The sequence below is a fragment of the Cupressus sempervirens genome, chromosome 2 (assembly GCF_028749045.1).
Source record: "Cupressus sempervirens isolate cs-2001-9-10 chromosome 2, ASM2874904v1, whole genome shotgun sequence".
Lineage (NCBI taxonomy): Eukaryota > Viridiplantae > Streptophyta > Pinopsida > Cupressales > Cupressaceae > Cupressus > Cupressus sempervirens.
The window spans coordinates 674069991-674089820 of NC_143119.1; positions in this window are offsets into that span (position 1 = coordinate 674069991).

Genomic DNA, 19830 nt, shown 5'->3' on the forward strand with positions numbered 1-19830 from the left:
CACAACTTTTACTAAGCGAGGTAATCTTACTCCATTTTTTTTTCCTTTTTGTCTGTAATGTCTCTCTTGTTATGATTTTGGATTTGATGGGGACTAAAGTCTATTGGGGGCTTGATTTCTTGTCTCCTTAGTCATGTTGATATTATCTTATGCATGTGATCTAGTTTACTATGAGTTTGAGTTCAACTCATTTCATACTCCTGCTAAAGATGGGGATAAATGTGCATCAAAGAAAGTGTAAACTTGCTTTGCAAGACCTTTTAGCCTTCCATTTTGGTGATTTACTTTAACATTGATGCAGTTATGATTAATTTTCTATATTTTTAAAATATTTAACCCATTTTGGCTTTTTTTTCTCCATTCCCAAGATCTTGGAGAATATTCCAATGCAAAAGGTCTCTTGTGTTAAGGTTAAGGTTGATCTAAACCCAAGACATTTTTCCTTAGGATCTCAGGCCTATTTTGATGTTTTTAATTGTTTCCCACCTAGTGCACTTGACCCTTTCAATTTTTATTTCAAAATTGCTATATACAAAGGTTTTATCACTTCTTTTGGCCATCCATTATTCATGTGCACAAATCTCACACATGCTATCAATTTGAGAACAATACCCATACCTTCATTCAAGTCATTATTTGAAAGAAATACCTCAAGATGCATTCAAAGAGTTCAAGTAAAAAAAGAAAGGATTGATTGAAGGCCCTCATTTTTATGTAATCATTCATGAATGTTATTCTCAAGATCTAGCTTCTTTCTTCATTAAAGATAGTGGAGTTGGCCATAAAGGAAGGAGATCAACATTCATCAACCTTGCACAAGAATTTAACCCTTCAAACATTCAAGAGTATACTTAAATCCATGGTTTTATGATTTGGAACTTTTAGATCTATTGCATTTGTGGAGGCATCCTACATCCTACATTCTACATCATACATCGAGATGAAAACGTTCATACATCTTTTTTGATAGAAAAATTGAATCCATCCATAGAGATTTGGAAAGTAAAGTAAATATTTAAATATGTCTTACTTTGACATTCTTTCTCATTTCAGTGTTAATTACTAAATTGTGGCTTGACCAAGGTAAGACCTTCCCCCCCAAAAAAATCCATTATACATGTGTGTCAAATGAGATCTACAAGTTTTCAATTTTTTTTTTTTGGGTTTTAGTGTTAGATAACTAAGAGGGGGGTGAGTTAGTTATCCTCTGACCCTTTTAAACAATTTACCACACTTATACCAACTTTAACTTATCATTAAATCAACTCGATAAACTTAGTAAACTTATTCAACTTTATGTATTAAATAGATTTGCACTTCTTATACTGAGTATCAGCTTCATTAATATACTTACAAAAATAATGAAAATTTTTACATGTATAATAAAATAACATGTAAAAAATTTCATGAATACATTAACACCATGATTTTTAATGTGCAAACTCAATTAGGGTAAAAACCCCTAGTCACCCAAAAATATTTCACTCTTTTAAAGTGAGCTTGGTTAAGAGCCAACCCTGTCAAAGGTTACAAGTACACTTGTTAGGTGTGACCCTATTAGGGGATTTTCACCAAATATCATCTAGACCTTGTCAGCCTTCAATGATTGGCCTCTCTAGAGGACTTACAAATATTCAATGAAATGTCACCTTACAAAATAATTTACAAATAAAGACTATTAAGTCCACTCAGTTAAGATACTTTTCCTACTACAATGGTTAGATAGTAACAATGAAATTGATCTAATAAATATGCAACTCACTTTTCTTGTTCAAATCTCCATTCTACACATTTCCTTTCCTTACTATCTAGCCATCACACTAACATCTTCAATTACCTTCAGTTTGTACTTCACATATGCTCAGTATGATCAATTTTCTTAGCAACTTTATCACCACCTTATCAAAAGCTAGACCAACAACATTTTCTTTCTTGTCTCTTCCTTATATAGACAATTTTTTGCTGCTTCATCATATTCATCAATTTTTTCACGTAAACACAAACATCCATCAATCTTTCCACCTCAGATACATTGAATCTAGACTATTAAGAAAAAAATTTAGCCTTGGACTTGGTGCTTCACCTTGGATCACTAAACACACTTCAGATATTCACCATCAGATCTTTTCTTAATTATTTCAGCCATTGATCTTGTTAACTATCCTTTTCCTTATCTTAGAATCTTGTAGAATAGTCTAGATATTTTGTTGATGTTGTCCTTTACTTGATCTTTCAAAAAAATTTCTATTTCATTGAACCATGTTTTTCTTTCACAGGACACCTACATCTCTTAATTAAAACTACACTCAATTAACACTAAAATTTCTTAGTTAACCCTTCTTCTACTTGGTTAATACTATTCTGACTTAACCTTCCTCTTTCTCTTCATTTACTGACCACTATCTCTGGCTCAATGTAACTTATTGATTCTTTAACTTTTCACCCTAAAACTTCATTCCTTCCTTTACCAACCAAATTGACTTACTTGTACATTATCTCAATACTTCATGAAATCATGTAAAATAATCAAACCAACATTATACTATCGAAGACTAATTCATTAATTTCTCAATTAGGTTCACATACTTAAAATATCATTTACATATCATTTTCTTTCTTCACCTTTCACTTTTCTATCCAATACCACATCCTTTAGATGATTACAACTTACATGAATTAGTAATATGTCAATAAGCTTTAGATCAATGACATCATAAAAATGATCTAACTCTTCTACATACACTTTACATCTAAGTTCTGACCTTGTTCCTCATCAACATCACTTCTATCCAACAATCTCTCCTTTATGTGATCAGCATAAGTTGTGTCCTACAATCTCCCCCTTTGGCATTTATGGAAACACATTATAAAATATACCACCCAATACCAAACATCGTCTTTCAATAATACATCAATTATATCCAACAATAAAATATTCCTTCTTTCTCCCATCTCTACTTTGTTCTTCATCAAGTTCATGATGTTCTTATTCTTTTCTGCAACTTATATCTCCTTTTTCAACATAGACTTTCTCTTCATATTCTCCCCCTTAGGGTATATATAACTCACTGTATTCTCCCTTATACTCATTCTTTCCACAGTCATTCTCTCATTGATCGTCTCCCCTTTTTTAATTCAATCTTTCCAACAATTCTCTCCTTGTTCTACTTACAATGGACTGTGAAATACAACTTTATTTTTTTTCTTTTCCATGTCCCAAGATGTTTTCCTAAAAATAAATCTCCACCACATTTCTTTCCCAATAAAAACTAGTATAAAATCTCAACTCAAAATCTCCATCTTTCCTATACCATAAACCATAATTCTCTATCCTTTTTAGATATCTAAAGATTCTCTTCACAACAATCATGTGTGTTTCCTTAGGATTAGAAGATAATCTTGCCACAATACCTACAACATAAGAAATAATTGTTCTTCTATGAATAACATACTATAGCTTTCTAATCATAGATCTTGACAATGTATCATTCACCGAGCTATAATATCATCTTCCTTTGATAGTTTATACCTTGTAACCATCAATGTACTAATTGGTCTTGATTCTTCCATACCAAATGTCTTCAATATCTCCTTGATATACTTGGATTAAGTTATATAAATACCATCCTTCACTTGTTGAACTTCCAATTAAAAAAAAAATTTTAATCTCTCCAAATTTTGACATCTCAAACTCTTTTCTCATTTCACTAAGAACTATTATACACATTAGTTCATGTCCTCCAAATATAATGTCATCAAAAAATATTTTAGCAATCAAGATCTTATCATCAAATTTAATTTTCAAATATAAATTAATATTCTCACTATTTCTAAAAAACCAATTCTCATTAAATATGAATGTATCCTTTCATACCATGCTTGGGGTGCCTGCTTCAATCCATATAAAACTTTGTGTAGCTTGCATACTATATTCTTTTGATTTGGGCCCAAAAAACCTCTAGGTTGTTCAATGTAAACTTCTTCTAGAATTCCATTAAGAAATATAGACTTGACATTTGTTTGATAAAATTTGAATCCTTTGAAAGACACATAGACAAGTAGTATCCTCACTCCTTCTAGTCTAGCAACATGGGAAAATGTCTCACAATAATCTATTCCTTCTTCTTGTGCATATTCCTTGCAAACTAATCTTGTAGTGCCTCTCCCATTTGATTTCTATAAGTCATCTTGATAGATGCAATCTTGTTGATCTCTCCTTGAGAAGGGATTGTGATTGGGACCATAAGTGGTCTACACCCTTGAGGTGATTGGATTTATGTTATTGTATCAGTTTCTTTGATTATGCTTATGGCTGATTTATGAGATTATGATGTGTTAGATGGTTCACTAAGGTTTGTGCCAATGATTACTAGGATCAATGTGGTATCATGATGTTGTTTAGTGATTACCCTAAGATGTGTGTAGAGATTGCATTGTGTACTATTATCCTGCTACACTGGACTAGGTTCTTATAGTAGTGGTTAGTCATGTATATGACTGTGTTTTCTTATGTGTTTTAAGTTCCTTTTTATGTTGTTTATACAACCATTATTAAATGCTTAAATAATTAGAAATGGATTGTCCATGTTGGATTCATTGGTTATGTGTTGTAGATATTTACCTTGTTATAGTTTGATCCAAGAGATACTTGTTACTAATGTTATGTTTTACATTTGAGATGACTTGAGGGCCAGATGTTATACTTTGATTTTAGTATCAGAGATGTTAGACTACTATGTTGTTTAGTTGATCATATTTGCACGATGATGTCATTTTGAGATGACAATATGTTTTATGATGATATCTGGTTATCCGATATTTGGACATATCTATGATTATGTTATGTGATGGATTTAATATAATGGTTATTTACTTCATTCTTGATTTATTATGCTATATGCGAATGTGAGTGATGTAAATAGATTATTTTAGTATAATTGAATAAATAGTTAAATTAGGCGATTTAATGCATTTATTTCTTTGACTAATTTATTATATACAATTGCACTTGATTGTGTATTTTAATGTGCAAGATTTATATCTCTGGTAGTGGCACATGGAGTTAGTGATTCAACTATTCATATTTAAAATGTCATCCTTGTATGGTCAACAAATCTTATTTAATTGTTTAATTAAACCTCAAGTAATGATTTGATAAACCATGACTAATTTACATTATGTGATCAAACCAGTGAACGTGTTTGTGCATTTAGAGTTTTGCATTGTCGTGAAGTTGTTAAGGCTTTCTGTGATTTTTGGTTTAAGGGTTTTCAGGATTTATTTTAATTAATTTTTAATTTTTGGTAGCTTTTATATAGATGAATTCAAATTACTTGGAATAGCTTGTTTTCATTTAGGTTGATTTGGGATTTAAGTAGTTCTCCTGGTTATTTGCCCTAGTCTATTATTCACTTGAAAAGTGAATAAGTATCCAAAAAAATATTTAATTCCTCACTTCTCACTTTTGAATTAGAAAGTTTGAGAGTAAAACCTAAAATCCTCTTCATGAGGAATTACTATTTTTTTTTATTATAAGAGCTATGGGCATGGGATCGTCGTGAGATTGGTCTCATTGGATCCTACTCGGGGAGACCTTAGATTGCCGTGATTTTTGGATACTTCTAGGGATTTTTATTTTATGGTTTAGATTCCCATTTTTCCCTTTTGGTTGCAAGGTAGGTATCTCCCATTTTATTGTTTTGGCTCCATTTCTACTTCTATTTTTGGTAGCTATTTGTTAAGAGGATGAAAACTAGTGTTCCCCTCCATTTCTTATGCTAGCTCTACCTAGTTGGGTGGGTATGAGTATTTCCCTATTTTCTAGGATGAGGGTTTGGGGTTTTGCACTGTTATGCTAGTCATTTTTGCATACAGACTCCAAACCCAGATTTTATTGGATTTTCATGGCTTTTGTGCCCAAAGACCAAATGGGTTTTAATTTTGAAGTTTTTACCTCATTTTGCATGCCACCTTGTTTTCTCAAGTTTTCTTGGCATGTAGTTGGTCATCAACCTAGATCATCCATTGGGATGCCAGTTAGATCATTGTTGCACTTTTATGGTGCATTGGGATGTGTGCCACAACCTTATTCCTGACTTTGTGTTTGGTTTAGTGATTTTATACATAGTGTTATTGTTTCTTTTGAACCCTTTTTATTATTTCATTGACACTAGGATTCATATAGAATCCATCCTCCCAGATTGAGATTGGTTGAGTGAGTTCATGATGTTTGGTTTTATTACATCATTGGAATTTGTGTAGAATCCATACTCCTTGATTGAGGCCAGTTGAGTGAGTTTTATGATGCATGGTTTTATTATTTCTTGGGGATTCATGTAGAATCTATCCTCCCAAATTTGTTTTCAATTGAGTGATATTTTTCTTGTGTTCTCATTCAATCCTTGTGTTATGATCTTTGTGATTGTGGTGTGCCAAACATGAGCATGTATGCGTGCATTTTTTAGGTGACTTACGAGACCCGATCTTCCATGGACTTGCAAAAAGTTATGATCATTTGGAGTTGGGTTGGGAATATGCATGCCTATGGGCACTCATCATTGGATGAGCATGGATAGGGTAGGGTAGCATATGGAGGGGGCTTCTCTCTCCACAACCTGGTGTCCATGCCTAGTGCATTTGCATGCAAAAGCTTTAATCAAGTGATAACTAAATAAAATACTAGGTGGTAATAAATTTTAAATAATTAAAGTGGATTGTGTGCCTTTCATTTGGAAGAGCTACTACCTAGATTATGTGCCTTCTATTGGGAAGAGTAGCTACCAATACTAGCTTAGGCTTTCTGATGCCAAGTGACTCCCTATGATGTCAACCCCTATATAGTGGCCTATTGAGTGTCTAACTAGGACCCGTAGTACTTGCATTGTCTCATGATCTTGGTTTCAGTCATCATTACTATCTGGCATTAGTGTTAGCGATGGATGTTTTCTTTATGTGTGTTTATGGTTGGATCTTTATCTCCATCAACATAATGAGATTAAACCTATGGGTTCCACATGGTTGGGAGGCATAGTTACCTTTACCACTACTAGGGACCAATGTACAGAGATGGTCTATTATTCTAGTGCGACTGTTGCTGGATCTTTTTACTTGGTAATTTGGGTGTTGAAATATGCTTTCTTGTGATTTATGCTTTCATTGAAATGCTTGGATATCATGTTTAGACAATTTTAGTTTATTTGATGTGTTCTTATATTATGATGTTTATCATATGATTAGATGATGTGACTTGCTTAGTTGGAATATATATTGCTTATTGGTTTAGCATGTTAGATTTCTTGTTATTATGATGTTTAGCATAAGATTAGATGATGTGATTTGCTTAGTTGGAATATCTAGTGCTTTAATTTTTACCATGTTAGATTTCCTTATTCTTATGATGTAGTACATTTTAGTAGTGACATCCTCATAAGACAATTCTGATGATTTGGTCAGTAGTTTGGGATGTTATGCATAGGGCATGGCTGGGACCTTCAAGGTCTCATGATGCTATTATGGTTGGGAGGAACTGTGCATGAGTTTTGTTATTCTTGTATATTGTGATGTTGTTTCTGTACGCTACGATGTTGCTTTTAGTACATTCTTTTACTGCTATGTTTCAGATGGTTAGATGTAATTTCCATCTTGCAGTTATAGTGTTCAAATTTCTATGCCTCAATTTGTGGATTTGGTACTCCCTAATGTGGAGAAGATTCATTTTGTAGCTTTTTACCTTAATGTTTTCTAGTTTGCTAATTTGAATCCTCGCATGAAATTTTACTTTCTTGTGCTAGAGTGCAAAAGTTTGTGTGGTGTGTTGAGTTTTCTCACGCAGTTCTTAGTACTTCCTCATGCAAAACTCCACACTAGTTAAGGGTGTTTTGGCTACTAGGCCAAGCATTTCTTTGTGCCGTTTGGTGCATTTCATAGTGTGAAAGGAAGTTTCTCATGTGGCATGATGTACTTCCTCATGCAAAAATTTTGTCTACTATTGTCCTCATGCAAAAAACATGGGGCATCTTTGCTATTTTTTGGAGAACACAATTTGGACTTTTGAGTACCCTTTAGGAATGCTAGTGGTTCCATACTTTGAAAAATTGAAGATTTTGTGTTCTGATGTCATCTTTTGGTCTGTTTATCTATTTGAGTGTGTCAGTTGGGTAGTGGCATTTGGAGATTCGTTGATTGCTAGGATTGCGGTTAAGTCTTCTGTTTCAATCTTTGTGATCCCTATATGATGTTGTCATGTGCATTTATACTTGTAAAAAATAAAATCTTGGCATTTATTTATCCTTGTTCCAAGGATCTTCAGGTGGGGCATTACAAGTCTAGCCTTGTTCCTTGTTACTTCTCCATGTTCATTTAACTTTCTTATGAAAATATATTTAGTACCAATCAAATTCTTGTCTTTGGGTCTTGATACCAATGTCCATGCATTATTCTTCTCAGTTTTCTCAATCTCTTCATTCATAGCATTAATCCAATTTTAATTTTCTAGTGCATCTTTAATTGTTCTAGGCTCAAATTCACAAATCAGACATGTATTATCTCTCAACTTACTTATTGTCATCACTCTAGCATCCTTGTCTCAAATTATCTAGTTTGGTGAATGATTTCTTCTAACATACTTTGCTAACACAAGATTAGTTCTCTATTCTCCATCATTTTCACCACTTGGCAGGGGCTCAACAGGTTTTAGTTGCTTGGGTATTTCTTTCTATCACTTGATGAATTCTAGCTATAGCTTAGGTAGGATACTCACTAATCCTTCTTGTACATAGGAAAACCTTTGATAATATTCATCTTCTTTCTTTCTTTCTTCATCATTATTTTCTACAAACTCTTCAATTCTTCCATTTGCACTTTTGACCATTTTGTTAGTAGGTTTGTTCAAACATTTATAAGCCTTGATTCTAGTGGAATAACCTATGAATATTACTTCATCACCTTTATAATAATTTAAAAAAATTTTCTAGCATATTTTAGAATACAACACATACTTCCAAACATTTTTAAGTAACTGACATTCAATGTATGCCCATACTAGAGTTCATAAGGTGTCTTTTTTATCCCTTCTTCAATTGTACTTGGTTTAATGTATAAACAATAATGCTAATCAGCTATCTCTAGTATATCTATGCAATCTCCTCAATCAACAATGTTCTTGCACAATCAATAATGGATCTATTTCTTCTTTTAGCTATATCATTCTGCTATGGTGTCCTCGGTGTAGACAATTCTCTTGATTCTATTCTCATTGCAAAAGAGAGTAAATTCACCAGACATGAAGTTATCTCCTCTATCAAATCTTAAAAATTTCAATTGATTATATTTTTCTTTCTCAACTCTTGCCTTATACCATTTGAACATTTTAAATGCATCACACTTTCCTTTTAGAAACATAATAGACACCATTCTTAAGAAATCATCAACAAATAAGATAAAACATATATCACCAGAGTAGCTTTTCACTTTCATAGAACCACATAGATCAATATGAACCAATTTGTCATGCCCAAAATATGGGGCAAACACACATGAATATATATATATATATATATATATATATATATATAAAATTTATTCACTATATAAAAGCATGCTACATTGAAACCCTTATGGAAAGTTTGACCAAGGATTAAACTGAGTTTCCAATACATATCATAAAGATGTAGAGTTGGTATTCCAACATAATGCACAAGATTGAAACCCTAGGTTTTTAATGCTATAGGAACATGTAGCTCTAGTTGAATGAATTGATTGATCAACATTTAGGTTCAATCTACAAAGATATGACTTCCAATCCAAATTTCATTTTAGGGTTTCCAGGTTCATAAGTCAACTATGATGATATCCCTTTTTACACTATACTAGATCAATCCTTTAGGAGAATCTAATTCTGCATTTAAGAGTTAATCTATCATAATATACTAATACTTACTTCTAGATATAATCATAACTTATTTAAAACTAATTAAAAACATTAAATATTTATCATTAAAACAATTTTGACATACATTTACCTAGCAAAAATAATCCTATGCTACCATCAGGTTGGCTATACAAGAACCCTTCGATAACCCCTTCACAACTATAACCTTAGTAGTTTGAATTAACTTAATTCATAATTAAATATAAAAATATTATAATAAGGCATTATTACATTTTTGTCCTAATTAAAAATAATTTAATCTTACATAATATTCTGACCTAATAATAAGACCAACTCACACACTTACTTCATCAACATAACTTCTAGCTCCTATAATTGGCCCCCTTAGCCAATGTCACAACATATTTATGACATTATAATAAAACCATATAAATAACATTTTAATTTAAATCCATGGTCCACTTAATCTTTTATTAATCATAACCGTATAGCTTATACTAGTTAAACAATGTTTACTCACCACTAACTCTTACTTAAATCTTATTCACCTATATTTTCTAAAGATTCACTACTTACCCACTACTTCTATCTCAAACAATTTAACATTCATATTAAAACTAAATAATCATTTTCATTTAAAATCTAACTAATAACACTAAACATTTTCTAAAACTTTATCTTAGACCAACTACTAAATTCAATTTAACATTACTAACCACTCCTAACTAACTCACCTTAACCCTTAAGTTACATTAACATCACTTAACAATTAACATTTAAACAACAATTAAGATCCTAACTCATACTGTTTAATTTCCCTTAATAATACATACTAAACAAATAACATAATAAAAAATTAAACTAACCTTACCTTTGCTAACTTTTACTAACACCTAACACCACTTAATTTAAAATCTAACACAACTCACTAAGAAAATATACTAATCTCAACATTTAACATATCCTACTTAACATTTAACAAAAATAACTAATTCAAATATAAATTTTATAAATCATAAATTTAAAATTAACATTATTTTCAAACTAACTTTACCACTAACTCCTAACTAACACTTCCTAACCCACCCTTAACCACCTCTAACCCAACCCTACCATGTATCCCACTAACTCTAAGTCCACCTAGGCTCATGTGAGCCTTCCCCAAATGGAGATCATGCTGCCCAAGGGTGGAGAATGACATGTCAAAGATGGTAGGCACTTGGGGACGGAATTAAGTGAGTTTAAAGGTGGTTAAAAAGTTCCAAACTCTTCCTCCCTCCTTTGTTGACCTTGCTAGAGCCATGTCCTAAGTCTTTTCCCCACGTAGTCCAAGGAAAAATGAAGTCCTTTCCTTCCCCAAGGTGGGTATGTAGGAACTAACTTAGACACGATTATGTTTAAAGCTCCTCATATGTTTTGATTGGAGAACGAGGATTCACACCAATAAATGTACACTTTATATACATACATACATACATACATACATACATACATACATACATACATACATACATATATATATATATATATATATATATATATATATATATATATATATATATATTTGTTTGTTTGACCTTGCTTCACCATGTGCAAGTCTGCATCCTTTTTGGAGGAAAGAATATGTAAGTGGGGTGGGGACCATGCATGTCCCATCTGATTCCTCTTAAATATTTTCAAAAATGCATAAGATTTTAGTTTAAAGTCTTTTCCCCACTTGCAAAATTGATGAGGGGTAATTTATATTTACCTAAAAGTTGTCCCCTAATTTTGAATGTATGTATATTACCTTATTAAAAAGGTTAATTTAAAAACAAGGGGAAGGCATCTAGGCAATATTCCATGTAACCTTTTTGAATGCAAAAAGCTCCTATGTATTAACCAGCATCCTGCAGATGCTTATTTTGAGTAATTTTTTGAATTTTTTTTTCTTAAAGGCCAAAGTTACATGGTTTTAATTTCAACTTCCTAGTGATGATATTTGGACCAATTTAAATAATTTAAAGGGCAACTTGAGAGGTAAGAAGAATGTATTCCAACATATATTAAATTCTAATGATTTATCAATGTGTCTATTAAACAATTAATCATATCTAAAGTAGGTTATCCTAGGACAATTAATAGCATAATGTTTGATATTATATTGATGCTCTTGAAAATAATTATTTTTCTTCTCAATAATTTCAAAAACACAAAGTGATACACCAATCATATGACTTGCATTTCCTCTCATCCAAGTTCGAGATCAAATTGCAAAACTTAAGTAAAATCATTTCTCCTAATTAGCATTTGAACATATGCATACACATTTAAATCACAAAGAATATCATAAGAAGGGAAATTGCCCATTTTATTCAATCATCTGATTCAAAGACTCCCTTGAGAAAGAACTAGGGAAGAAAACCTAATATCATAATCATTTCAAAAGTAAGTTTAACAATAATTTTTTTACATAGGATCATTATCCCAAAGAGAAATCTCCTAACACATTTGAATTAAAATAACAACTTTGATTTTTCTACTTGGCTTCGTAACAGGGTAGCCACTATGAAATCTACAAGAGAACAAAACTAACTGGGAGACAAATAGATTTAACACGATGAGAAAATTAACCCATTTAATTTCATCCCAAGATTGGACAATAGGTTCATCATTGAACCAAACTAGGGAGAAGATGGATTTTTCTAGACAGGAGACATTGTTCACAACAGCATTACAGATGCCCTTTCGAGGCTAATATCACAAGAACTTTCATTCTTTGACATATGCCCTTTCGAGGTTGATATCACCAGAACTTCTCTTCTTTCACTTCTCAATTTCCCAAAACACAAACATGGTTTGTACTGACAAGTAGGGGCCCATAACACCCACCTCTCTCCCTCTACTCATCATGAGGAGAGATTTTGCACTATTGGAGTCCAACTGAAGCCCTCCTCTCGTACATGGTGACTTCTGCCCTATCTGAGGGTTAGTAATTAAAACACAACCCATACAATTCCCTTAAAAATCAAAAGTAAAATACAAAGGAAAACATTTAAAGAAAACCCATTACAATCCCATTCCTAACATGTTCATCATACACACGAAAACACATATGCAAAAACCTACTTAAGAACTGAAACACAACATGTATACATGAGCTCAAAGGATTCCTACCTTCACAATAATGTTATGGAAATTAAAATTTGAGAAGAGCTATCCTTCCTTCTCCTTCAATCTTGGCTTTTCTCTCTAAATCTAGAGGTTGGGTGAAGAACCTTCCACCCTCAAAATTGCCACTAAATAGGCTCCTATCTCAACCACTTACAAAATACAATAACTCGCCCATTTTACTAAGGTTTCTAGAGTCTTCTAGCTTAACCTTACCACTAAAGAAAACCTCAAGGTGGAGTTTAACTTATTCAACTCATGATGAAACTTCAATTCTCGCAATAAAGCAAAAATGAGATATTTAGGTGGTCACCAAATTCAAGGAAAAGGGCTAGAGAGGTGGAAAATGCCCCCAACCCATACATATATACCTTAGGTACGTAATTTTCATAATTTTTGGCCTCTAGGACTATTTAATGATCTGTTAAAATGCTTGAAATATTTGAACTTTCTAAAAACCCTAAGAATGCAAATTTATCACTAAATCTTGATTAGGGTAATTAATCCTAATTACTAACTAATTATTATTAGGTCACTAACCTAGTCCAACTTGGATCTTTAGGTTACTTAGATAACCCTAATTATCATGCTAAAATGTATATACGAATCATGAGTGTCAAGTGACACTATAAAATGACTATTTACAAAATATTAACACTTAATAATTACATAATGATAAACACATTCAATTTATGATACAAATAAAATATGAAACAACGGGGTTTGCATATTTTATTAGACTCAACCCTAGTTTTTACAAATGGTACATAGGGTCTAGTTCTGATTCTCTGTTAGATTTCGCAGCTAATAATCCTACACACATCATTTCACACATCAGTAGCTTGAGAAAAATCACATGCATATATTTAAAACTTTTCTAGATAATCACATAAATGAAAACATCAATCTTTCATATAAATAGTTGTTTATCTCATTTTTACTCACATTTAATCTTCAATAATTACATAATCAATATAACATAACTTATTCATTAATTTAGGTTAAAATACTAGAATAATCATTATTAGGCATGCATATACCTAAACATCATAAACATCACCAATAAGGGATACTAAACTATCTGAATGAATATAATCTAATCATTAAGGTACCATAATCAACATCATCATCATAAGGTGAAACACCTTGTATCATCATTAGTAAAAATTAATGTTTAAATAGTTGAGGTGATGTAGTAGTTCTCAAATCATTGAGTATTTAAAATATTAATGTATTAGCTGATCTCAATTTCTATTAAGACTTTTAAACCTATAAGACATTACTTCAAATCCATTCCAATCTCCTATAACAGATTTAATAGGGAAATTTATATTTACTAAGTGCATGTGAGGAGGGACCTTACATAGTTCCAATACATCATTAGATGAGTAAGACTTACCTTTGAAACTTGACTTAGTCATTTTCCCAATTTGACTTTTCTTACACATCACTTTATCAGGTTTTCTTAAGTTCAATAAGCCTCTTATCTTTTCTTTTTACTAACTTTGATTATGTTATCAAAATTTACATGAGATATCCTCTTATGCCATAACCAAATATCTTCAATCCTTATAATCAAACATGTATTCTCAATAGAATCCAAGTAGAATAGATTACCTCTTGTTTGTTCACCAGTACCAATCATATTTTTAGCATCATCATATATCTTCATCTTTCTATCTTGAAACTCCAGTTGGTGACCTATGTTATTCAATTGAGCCAAACTTAAGAAATTATACTTTAGTCCTAGTACTCAATATGCATTGTCACATTTAATGTTCTTATTCACCATTATATAACCTTTTCCTTGCATAGGACATGGGGCATCATTTTCAAGTTAAGAAAACCCTCCATCATAATGTTTTAGTTTATCGAATTTCCCAATACCGCTGTAAAGTTGCTGCAAATTCTATAGGTTTGGTTTGAGAAAATACTTTTATATTTGTTGACATTCTAATCTTCTTCTTCTTTTAGAATGTATAATGTAATTTTCAAAATGTTAAATGTTATTCTAAAAAATTGTTTGTCTCTACAGTAATTTGTATAAGGTAGTATTGTTTTAAGGAGCAAATTTCAATGTGTTGTGTGTCCTTAAACTACAATAACACCTACCCCTTATACCAAGACCAACTTAAAGGGACATGACCCTCTCTAGATTGGCCCATACATCACTTATATAAATTGGTGCCCATGAAGGAGATAACACAAATGTTAACTAGCATAACAATTAGTTATAGTTAGTACATAACATGGTTATTGCCAAGGATCATTGCCCATCCTATTTTCCAACATTAGTGTATATAATGCTTTCAAATGGTATAAGGAGAGAAGATTAAGGTATGGTGTACACTTCTCAGACCAATATGAATATCACCGTTAATATTTAACATTCCCTCTTAACTTGATAATGATACTGAGAGATAACATATCTAGCATCATCAATAACAATGAATAAGCATAGATTGATACTCTATATCTATCTGAATCTTCTAAGAGAATGGTATCATGGAACACATGATACTGAGTCATATAACCATCTTATGGTATGACTTATCACTTATACTAGTGATGTTAGTATTGCATGTAATGCAATACACATAGGATAAAATCTAAAGAATGATTTAAATTCTTCATTTATCTAGGTTGTGATTCATAGGAACTGGCAATCCTATATCACAACTTTATTTTGAGTTAAGTTCTACTAGAACACATGATAAAGTTCAAGGAATAAATTCTTCCTTTATCCAAGTTGTGATTCATAGGCATAGAAATACTTACGTCACAGATGATCTTGAACTCACCTAGATCTAATAGTAGTTCTACACTATTCAACACATTATCTAAGAAATTGTCATCTCTTATAATGTCTTTTATAAAAGTATTCATTACTTTAGAAATTGTCAGATTTTAAATAATGAATACAAATGGTGGAGCCCATAATAGTCAATAGCTTGACAATAAAATTATTTTATTAATAATTTAAAGAATACAAATGAATTACAATTCAACCATACCAAGTCTTTTCCTGAAGTGATCTATCTTCACTCTAGAGAGAGGTTTGGTGAGAATATCTGCTATTTGATTTGTAGTGCAAATGTATTCTAATTTTACAGTATTCTTGTCTACCATATCTCTTACATAATGGTAAGAAATTTCAATATGCTTGGACTTGTCATGAAAAACTAGATTCACCAAAAGCTTGATGGAACCTTGATTATCACAATGAATAATTGTAGGATTCATGACTTTCCCAAATAATCCTAAAAGTAACTTTCTAAGCCAAACTGCTTCTTGAGAGGCCATTGCTTCTGCAATGTATTTGGCTTCTGTGGAACTTTGTGCTATTGAAGACTATTTTTTGCTTATCCAAGCTATCATTGCTGACCCTAAACTAAAACAACATCCTAAAGTAATTTTTCTATTTTTAACACTTCCACCCCAATCTAAGTTAGTGAATCCATGTAAATCTAATTCAACTTTCTCATATTTGAGCCCAAGATTAAGAGTACCTTGTAAGTATCTCATTATGTGTTTGACTACAACTAGGTGAATCTCCTTTCGCTCACACATAAACTAACTTAATGCATTAAAAACATAGAAAATATTAGGTTTTGTATTTACCAAGTACATAAGAGGCCCAATCATTTGTATGTAGAGAGTAGAATCTATGGAAGGTGATTCTGTTATCTGCTTCTTTAAGTTTATGTAAATTAGTCTCCACTGGAGAAGACATAGACTTGCAATTCCACATTCCAAATCTCTTTAAAATATCTAATGTATACTTCCCTTGATTAAGTATGATGATATCATAATTCTTTCATACTTACAATCCTTGGAAGTAATGAAGGAGTTCAAAGTCTTTCATCTCAAATTCTATAATTAGATCTATCTTGCATTGATCTATGAGATGATCATCACCTATTATTAGTAAATCATCAACATACAGTATCAAAATTACCATATCATCTTTATCCATTTTATAATATAGATTTGGATTGGTTTCATTTTTGGAGAATCTTAAATTGGTGAGATACTTATCAATTCTTTCGTACCAAGCCCTTGGAGCCTATTTAAGCCCATAGAGAGCTTTCTTGAGCCTTCAAACTTGAAAACTTTAGGATCATGAGTTTCAAATCATTTAGGTTGCTCCAAATATATTTCTTTTATAATATTTTCATTCAGGAATATTGTTTTTACATCCATCTGATGTACTTTCCATCCTTTCGATGCTGCGATAGCTGGGACTGCTATTATAGAGGTGTATCTAGCACCATGAGTAAAGGTTTATTCATAATCAATCCCTTCTTTTTGAGAGAATCTCCTGGCTACAAATTTGGCTTTATATTTTTAAATGCTACCATCAAAAACATGCTTTATTTCAAATATCCACTTGGAAGAAACAACAGATTTCCCTTCAGGTCTTGGAACAATTTCCCAAACATCATTCTTCATAATTGAGTGGTATTTTTTTGTCATAGCTTCATTCTAAGCTATATGTTCAATAGCATCTAAAATATTGGTTGGTTCTAATTTAGAAAAATCATTCATGTTTTCTTTATAACTAATTTTCTTTTGGGTCGTTTGCTTTCTCTGACTATTCTAGAATGTGCAACAAAATCTTGTGCTGCCTCTACTATTTTAATGACCCAAAGTGGTCTTTTCTTTGAATTTTGAGTTTCTTCAAGATTAAGGTTTTGAATTTCATCTTCAATTTCTTCCATGTTCTCCCTCTTAGACTCAGATTGAGTATTTCTTTCAGAACTAGCTGAAGGAGAGGGTTCTTCAAAACTTGGGGCTCTTCTAAATGCTAAATCTTCTTCAAAAATTACATCCCTACTAAGTTCAATATTTTTCTATCCAGATATGAAAATCCTATATGATTTAGATGTTTCACTATACCTTAAAAAATACCTTCCTCCCAGAGGGTTCGAACTTAGTTCTCTTTTCTTTTGTAATATGGATATATACAGGGCACCCAAAAATTCTAAGATGACTTATATTGGATTTAAATTTAGTAAAGACTTCTTTAGGAGTTTTATCTCTAGGGTAGGAGTGAGGGCTTCTATTTTGAATACAGACAATAGTACAAGAGGCTTCTACCCAAAGATAATATTCTAGATTTTGATCAAATATCATAGCTTTAGCAACTTCTCTAGTTGTTATATTCTTACTTTTTGCTACCTCATTTTATTGTGATTATAAGGAATGGTATACTCCCTCTTAATTCTTGTTTCTTTACAAAATCTTTTAAATGGATCTGAGGTGTATTCCCCTCCATTGTTAGTTCTACAGTTTTAATTTTATGTCTTGATAAGTTTTTAGTTAAGGTTTTACATTCTTTAAATCTCTTTAGGATTTCTTCTAATTCTTTTCATTTTAAGAAGTAAATCCAAGTTTTCCTAGAGAAGTAATCTATATAGAATATAGTACCAGAATCCTCCAAGAGAAGGAACATACACAAGCCAACATAAATCTGAGTGGATTAATTCCAAAATATTGTTAGTTTTTCTAGTGCTATCATGAAATGTAATTTTGGTGTTCTTACCCAAAGTGCATCCTTTGCATATGCTTGGGTGATCTTTATTCAATTTAGGTAAACTAATAACCATCTTCTCCATGGTTGATAAAGTTTTGAAATATAGATCTCCTAACCTTTTGTTGCATATTTCATTTATGTTTGTAGCTTCATGAATTAAGGCTTGAATAGGTCGACTAGGTTTTGAATTTAATTCATACAAATACCATTTTCTCTGACCAAACAATTTTGCTTTCTTAATTAAGGAGTTTTTAGCCCTGGTTATGACTTTACTACCCATGAATGCAACATTATGTCCATCATCTTCAAGTGTCATAACTAATATTAGATTCCTTTTTATTCCTGGTACATAGAGTACTCCTTTGAGAAGTAGAGAACTACCTGACTTTAGTTTGAAGGTGCAATCTCTAATTCCTTTGATGGAATGTGTTGAATTATCACTGATGGTTACTTGACCATTAAATTTTTTTGACATCGAGTCTAGTTCTTTTTTATATCCTAGAATATGTCGAGAAGATCCACTATCAATCACCCATGCTTTACTTGAGACTTCATTTGATACTGTTGAATACAATATGTGAATCTCAAGACCATACTTATCTTCTTCCCTAGTGATGTTTGTACAATTCACTTGTTGTTTAGAATTCTTAAGAAAATTTGATTTGTAGTGTCCAAACTTTTCACATCTGAAACATTTTAATTTGGATAGATCTTTCTTAGGTTTATCATTCTTTTGATTACCTCTTTTCTTCTTGAAATGCTTCTTTTTACCTTTATAGGAATTTGTATTAAGAACATGAAGTTCGTCATCTTTTATTTTCAGTTTTCCTCCTTAAGTTTTTTGGATTCTTCCTAAAGACAGTCTCCCTTAAGTCTATTGAAGTCAGGAAGATTATTTGGCACTTACTCCTTGTCCAAATATTTTCCATAAATATAGTAATCCATGTGTAGCCATTTGATGCAAGAGCATCCAGAGGTATAAGGGCAATCCTGTGTCACCCAAAAAAAAAAGTACTTAGACTTAGTTTCTATTTCATGTGTTTTTATTTTTGGATACCCATTTGGGTCAAATAAAGGGTGATTTTTAAATGTAGATGTGCACTTACAGCTGCCTTAAAGGCTGCAACAACTATTCAGACTTGTATTCAACAATTATTATGCAAAGTATCAAAATTTGATAGAAGAAACCTGGAATTAGTTGCCGTAGTATTTTGCAGATGTTGTCGGCAGCCTTCCAAACTTCTAATCAGCCAGA